Source organism: Erinaceus europaeus, chromosome 1 (genome assembly GCF_950295315.1).
Source record: "Erinaceus europaeus chromosome 1, mEriEur2.1, whole genome shotgun sequence".
NCBI classification, from domain to species: Eukaryota; Metazoa; Chordata; class Mammalia; order Eulipotyphla; family Erinaceidae; genus Erinaceus; species Erinaceus europaeus.
In genome coordinates this window covers 169,493,557-169,500,743 of record NC_080162.1, presented here as the reverse complement: position 1 = coordinate 169,500,743, position 7,187 = coordinate 169,493,557, and positions in this window count along the sequence as shown.

Genomic DNA, 7,187 nt, shown 5'->3' with positions numbered 1-7,187 from the left:
AGACCACCGTTCTGTCGCAGTCTAAAAATAATAATTTGGAATGTTTTCTTAGTCTAGATTATAGTCTTCTTACAAAACATCTTAACTCGTAGATGTCTTTTGCAATCTCAGCAATGTCTCCTAATTCTCTTTGGAATCTTAGTGCAGGTCGCTTGGAATGTCAGTGAGTGTCCAGCAAGCAGCCCCCAGTTCTCTAAGAGATTTCCATGGGGAAGTGCTGAAGGAGAGTTCAGAGGAATCCCTTCTGATAAAGCTCTTCCCAGTGCCCTCAGGGGATTCTTGTCTAGATTTGATAGCTTTCTGGTTGGTTTCACTTTAAAAATTAAAACTGACAGTGCTAAAAGACTAAGAGACGATTCTGATGGATGGAATGTTTAGGATAATGGGGCACTGCTTTTCTTAAGCTTTTTTTTCATGTTGGCTACTGTATATCATTCTCAGTGCCCTTACCCCTTGGCTCTGTATCTCCTGTAGGTGAGAGACAGTGAGTCATTTATCAACAAGTGAGGGAATTTGAGCTATAAACAGGAATTCTTCTTTTCACAGTCTTATTTTAATTATGCTTAGTTTTTCTCATTGGAATTTTTCATACAGGAAAACTTTGTACATCAAGAATCAAGATGTAGAAAATTCTCAGTAGATAATATAAAGGTATATAGATGAGCAGATAACCATAACAATAGGTGAGTGGATCAAGAAATAGAGAAAGGAAGAAAGTTCTAGTAATTCACTTTAGTCCTTTGAGTAATTTTTTGCTAAGAAATATATCTGAGAGCATAATAGCTATGCAAAAAAGACTTTCATGCCTGAGGCTCCAAAGTCCCAGTTTCAGTACACACGCCACCATAAGCCAGAGCAAGGCTTATTTTGGGGTCTGCTGTGTTCTGAGGTTTTTTGTTTGTTTGTTTGCTTGTTTTTTGCTTCCAGGGTTATTGCTGGGGCTCAGTGTCAACTATAAATTCACTGCTCCCAGAAGCCATTTTTTCCTTTTTTCTTTTTTTCCTTTTTATTGGGTAGGTCAGAGAGAAGTTGAGGGAGGAGAGGGAGATAAAGAGGAGATGAGAACAGTAGAACCTGCAGAGATGCATGTGAAGAGGTCTTCTGAAGGCAAGGAGCTAGGGGCTCCAACTAGGATCCTTGAGCTGGAGCTTAACTTGGTGTGCCACAGCCTGGCTGTGAGTTTTGAGTTTCTGATTGTTTACCAGCAAATTGATCACTTGAATTCTTTTGAATTCTTTTTATTTTATGTTATTTATTTTGTTTTGTTTTATTTTCCCTTTTGTTGCCCCTGTTGTTTTATTGTTGTTGTAATTATTATTGTTGTTGTTATTGATGTTATCATTGTTAGATAGGACAGAGAGAAATAGAGAGAGGAGGAGAGAAAGATAGACACGTACAGAACTGTTTCACTGCCTGTGAAGCGACTCCCATGCAGGTGTGGAACTGGGGCCTCAAACCGGGATCCTTACTCTAGTCCTTGTTCTTGGAGCCACATGTGCTTAACCTGCTGCGCTACCATCCAACCCCCGATCACTTGAATTCTTATACTCTCTCTCCTCAGTGAAACTAAGAGAAAATAATTCTGATTAAAATAAAATCAGCCTACCTGAAGGCCAATTTGGTATGTCATTCAAAATAAAAAAAAAAACAGTACTCCACTCCAAAAATCATTGAAAATATTATAGTATTCTACTTCACAACACTTGAAGAAGTCCAAGAGGGACTTAATCCATTGGTGTTACATAGTACTTTACAATTTTAACTCTCTAAGATGCCTAATTAAATGTTTCTCCCTCTCCCCCAAATTCTCAGTGGTAATACAAATCTCTCATCCAGTGTGAACCTGTTGTTTTTCTTTTACATGACCTTTCTTTATATAGAGCAATCTGTACCCCCCAAAAAGATATTATTAAACATGTGTGTATGTGTATCTGAGCCTACCATCACTTACAATTTATTTATTTTTTAACCTTGTTTTAGCGTATAGATATTAACCTTTCATTTCTCACTAGGAGAGTTATTTGTTTTTGTGATGTCAAAATTTTTCTCTCAAAAAGGTGTCAGTGTATATCCAACCAGTTGTCTTTTTAGTTTTGAAAGCTGCTTGGGTGCCAAGACAGAGCAGGAAGGAGAGGAAGAAAGCCAGGAATCGTCCTGAGACTGCAGAGGAAGTGCATGCTTTTTTTCCGGAGCACTAGAGATCTCCAGAGATCTACAGGCTGAAGACCTGGCTTTGGGCCCTGGTGCCAGCTGAGTGGACCTTGGACAGATTACCTAGTCATATGGTGCCTTAGCATCTCTAATGGTACACATGGAATAATGGGACACTTGCTTTCATCAAGTATTAGCTGCTGCAGTGAGTCAAGAGTCCTTGAAGCTGATGTTTAATTGATTATTGAGTGAATCAAAGCTTTACCCTCCTCTCAGTCTCAGATTTTCCACCCATTAAATGGAGCTGTAAGGCACACAGGAAAGATATGAAGCTGCTTTAAACATCATAAGCAGAATTCAAGAGACTCCTAAAACTTCTCTTTATGAAAACAATTATTTTATTTATTTATTTATTTATTTATTTATTTATTTATTTATTTAAAGGAAACATTGACAAAACCATAGGATAAGAGGGGTACAACTCCACACAAGTCCCACCACCAGAACTCAGTATCCCAATATCCTCTCCTTCCTGCTCTGTCTTGACACCCAATCAGCTTTCAAAACTAAAAAGACAACTGGTTGGATATACACTGACACCTTTTTGAGAGAAGATTTTAATATCATAAAAACAAATAACTCTCCTAGTTATTCATATTACTTGTAATCAGCTTTCAAAAAGGAAAGGAGATTTCCATTATATAAGATCTGTGTCGGAGGCCAGATAGTAGCACAACGGATTAAGTGCACTTGGTGCTTTGGTTCAAGCCTGGGGCTCCCCACATGCAGACGGGGTCCCTTTGCAAGTGGTGAAGCAAGTCTGCAGGCCTCTTTCTCTCCCCTACTCTGTCTTCCCCTTCTCTCTTTATTTTTTTCTGTTCTATCCAACAACAACAACAATGGCAACAATAACAACAAGGGCAGCAAAATGGAGAAAAATGGCCTCCAGGAGCAGTGGATTCATAGTGCAGGCACTGAGCCCCAGCGATAATCCTGGAGGCAGTAGGAAAGAAAATTATTACAGTTGTAATTCATTGTTAATTATAATTATTTTAATCATCTTCTGTTGACCAACTTAGCCTAGTACTTATCTATATTAAAGGTTAAGAAATAGAAACTAATTTTGAGGAATCTCAGTAAAAATTTAAAAAAATGATAAAGTATAGGGTAAGTTCTTAGGAAATGTAGCCTTTCATATTTGTAATAATGGTAAATGTAGCATATATTATACATGTATGTCACATATACACTATGGATATATTCAATTCACTGTGTCAAGTTTTAGTATCTGTGATACAAATGGCTTCAGTCTAGCAGAAACAATTCAAATTCTCTATCACCTTTCTTACTTTTCCTTCCTTTCTTCCTTCCTACCTTCCTTCCTTCCTTCCTTCTGCCTCTTTTCTTTTCTTTTCTTTTCTTTTCTTTTCTTTTCTTTTCTTTTCTTTTCTTTTCTTTTCTTTTCATTTCTTTTCTTTTCTCTTCTTTCTTTCTTTCTTTCTTTCTTTCTTTCTTTCTTTCTTTCTTTCTTTCTTTCTTTCTTACTTTCTCTCTTCCTTTCTTTCTACCTAACCAATCTATTATCTGTCTATCTATCATCTGTCCATCTATCTATCATCTATCTAGTTTTCACTAGAGCAATCCAAAGCTCTGGTTTATGGTAGGGATTGAAACTGGGGCTTTTTAGCCTTAGGCAGGAAAGTCTCTTTGCATAACTATTATGCTATATCCCTCATGCTCCATTAGCTCTTTAAAGCTTACCCCTGAATAAGCAAAATTCAGTTTCCTCAGGGGGTATTTAGAGACTTTAATTTAGTTGAAAGTTAAGCTTAAAGAGGAGTTTGTCATTATATCAAACTGAAAAATTAAGCTTTCTTTTTGAAGATTAAAATTTTCTCACTGAGAATTAAATTCTTTGTGTCTGAGTCTTCCAGTTAACCCAGAATCTTTCTTGGAAGACTCCTCAGCTCGCTTGCAAAAGGATTTTTAACTGACCTAGATGGCAAGTCCCCAAACACATTAAATGTTTCTGAATAATGGTTACAAGTCAAGGAAGGAATCCTCTCAAATATGAAATGATTTACATCGAAAGCGTTTTTTTTATGAAGAGCTTCTCCTTACATTCTCTTGTTCAAATCTCAAAATAGTGATGTTTACTAAATTTAATTGTTCTAATTTTGGTGATGATAAAGTCCTTACATTCTCTTGTTCAAATCTCAAAATAGTGATGTTTACTAAATTTAATTGTTCTAATTTTGGTGATGATAAAGTCCTTACATTCTCTTGTTCAAATCTCAAAATAGTGATGTTTACTAAATTTAATTGTTCTAATTTTGGTGATGATAAAGTTGAAGTGCAGCAAGGTTAAATAATTTGCTGATGTTTTATCTCTGCTAAGTGACAATTCCAAGATGGATCCAGACATTTCAGAATCAGTCTGACTGGGGAAGGAGTTGGGGCCTGGTGGTGGCACATCTGGTTGAGCAGACATGTCACAATGTGCAATGACTTTGGTTTGAGCCTCCAGTCCCCACCTACAGAGAGAAAACTTTACAAGCGTTGAAGCAGTGCTGCAGGTGTCTCTCTGTGTCTCTTCCTCTTTATCCTCTCGATTTCTGTCTGTCTCTATCCAATAAATAAATAAAGATAATAGAAATGTTAAAAAGAGTCCCTGTGTATATCTGATTGACTTTATAATGGCTGAAGAACCACCTTGAGAACTGTACCTAATCTCTGACTGACATTTGGACATGTATGCATATTCCTGGCTTAACAGAAGATGGGGAAATGACAGAAGGCAAGCTTAAAGAAGGAACTAGGAGTAAACCTAACCAAAGAAATCAAAGACTTGTACATTGAAAATTATGAGTCACTACTCAAGGAAACTGAAAAAGACACAAAGAAGTGGAAAGATATTCCATGTTCATAGGTTGGTAGAATTAACATCATCAAAATGAATATACTACGCAGAGCCATCTACAAATTTAATGCTATCCCCATCAAGATCCCAAGCACACTTTTTAGGAGAATAGAACAAATGCTACAAATGTTTATCTGGAACCAGAAAAGACCTAGAATTGCCAAAACAATCTTGAGAAAAAAGAACAGAACCAGAGGCATCACACTCCCAGATCTCAAATTGTATTATAGGGCCATTGTCATCAAAACTGCTTGGTACTGGAACATGAATAGACACACTGACCAGTGGAATAGAATTGAGAGCCCAGAAGTGAGCCCCCACACCTATGGACATCTAATCTTTGACAAAGGGGCTCAGACTATTAAACGGGGAAACCAGAGTCTCTTCAACAAATGGTGTTGGAAACAATGGGTTGAAACATGCAGAAGAATGAAACTGAACCACTGTATTTCACCAAACACAAAAGTAAATTCCAAGCGGATCAAGGACTTGGATGTTAGACCACAAACTATCAGATACTTAGAGGAAAATATTGGCAGAACTCTTTTCTGCATAAATTTTAAAGACATCTTCAATGAAACGAATCCAATTACAAAGAAGACTAAGGCAAGTATAAACCTATGGGACTACATCAAATTAAAGAGCTTCTTCACAGCAAAAGAAACCACTACCTAAACCAAGAGACCCCTCACAGAATGGGAGAAGATCTTTACATGCCATACATCAGATAAAAGTTTAATAACCAACATATATAAGGAGCTTGCCAGACTCAACAACAAGACAACAAATAACCCCATCCAAAAATGGGGGGAGGACATGGACAGAATATTCACCACAGAAGAGATCCAAAAGGCCGAGAAACACATGAAAAAATGCTCCAACTCTCTGATTGTCAGAGAAATGCAAATAAAGACAACAACGAGATACCACTTCACTCCTGTGAGAATGTCATACATCAGAAAAGGTAAGAGCAGCAAATTCTGGAGAGGGTGTAGGGTCAAAGGAACCCTCCTACACTGCTGGTGGGGATGTAAATTGGTCCAGCCTCTGTGGAGAACAGTCTGGAGAACTCTCAGAAGGCTAGAAATGGACCTACCCTATGACCCTGCAATTCCTCTCCTGGGGATATATCCTAAGGAACCCAACATATCCATCCAAAAAGATCTGTGTACACATATGTTCTTGGCAGCACAATTTGTAATAGCCAAAACGTGGAAGCAACCCAGGTGTCCAACAACAGATGAGTGGCTGAGCAAGTTGTGGTATTTATACACAATGGAATACTACTCAGCTGTAAAAAATGGTGACTTCACCGTTTTCAGCCGATCTTGGATGGACCTTGAAAAAATCATGTTGAGTGAAATAAGTCAGAAACAGAAGGATGAATATGGGATGATCTCACTCTCAGGCAGAAGTTGAAAAAAAAGATCAGAAAAGAAAACACAAGTAGAACCTGAACTGGAATTGGTATATTGCACCAAAGTAAAAGACTCTGGGGTGGGTGGGTGGGGAGAATACAGGTCCAAGAAGGACTCAGAGGACCTAGTGGGGGTTGTATTGTTATATGGGAAACTGGGGAATGTTATGCATGTACAAACCATTGTACCTACTGTTGAATGTAAAACATTAATTCCCCAATTAAAAAAAAGTCAAAAAACAAAACAAACAAACAAAAAGAAGGAACTGCTGCAAATAATTCTTACAAAGTGGGAAACACCAGAGCAGAACCCACCCTCAAGCCAAACAACCTAGAAATCTCCTTGGATTGTGGAAAGAAAGAAAAGTTTATGTTTAAATAGTGAGCTCTTACAGCTTGGGACCTACACATGTCTGCTAACCAAATATGCTGAGAGAGCTATTCCAAAGGAGCAAGAAGCTCCCTCTGTGCTTTCAAAGGAAGCTTACAAGCAGATCATGAAGTGATAGTTTGGGGTGAGCAGTAGCATGCTGGAGAGCAGTGGTTGCAAGGACACTGTGATGACACACTCTGTATCTGCCTAAGCAGAGTGTTATGAGCTCTGGTCTTAGGTATGCTGAGGGATCATGGGTCCAGATGAATTCATAAGCACTTAAATACTATTCCTGGAGATTCTCACAGGTAAGAGAAAGGGAGGGC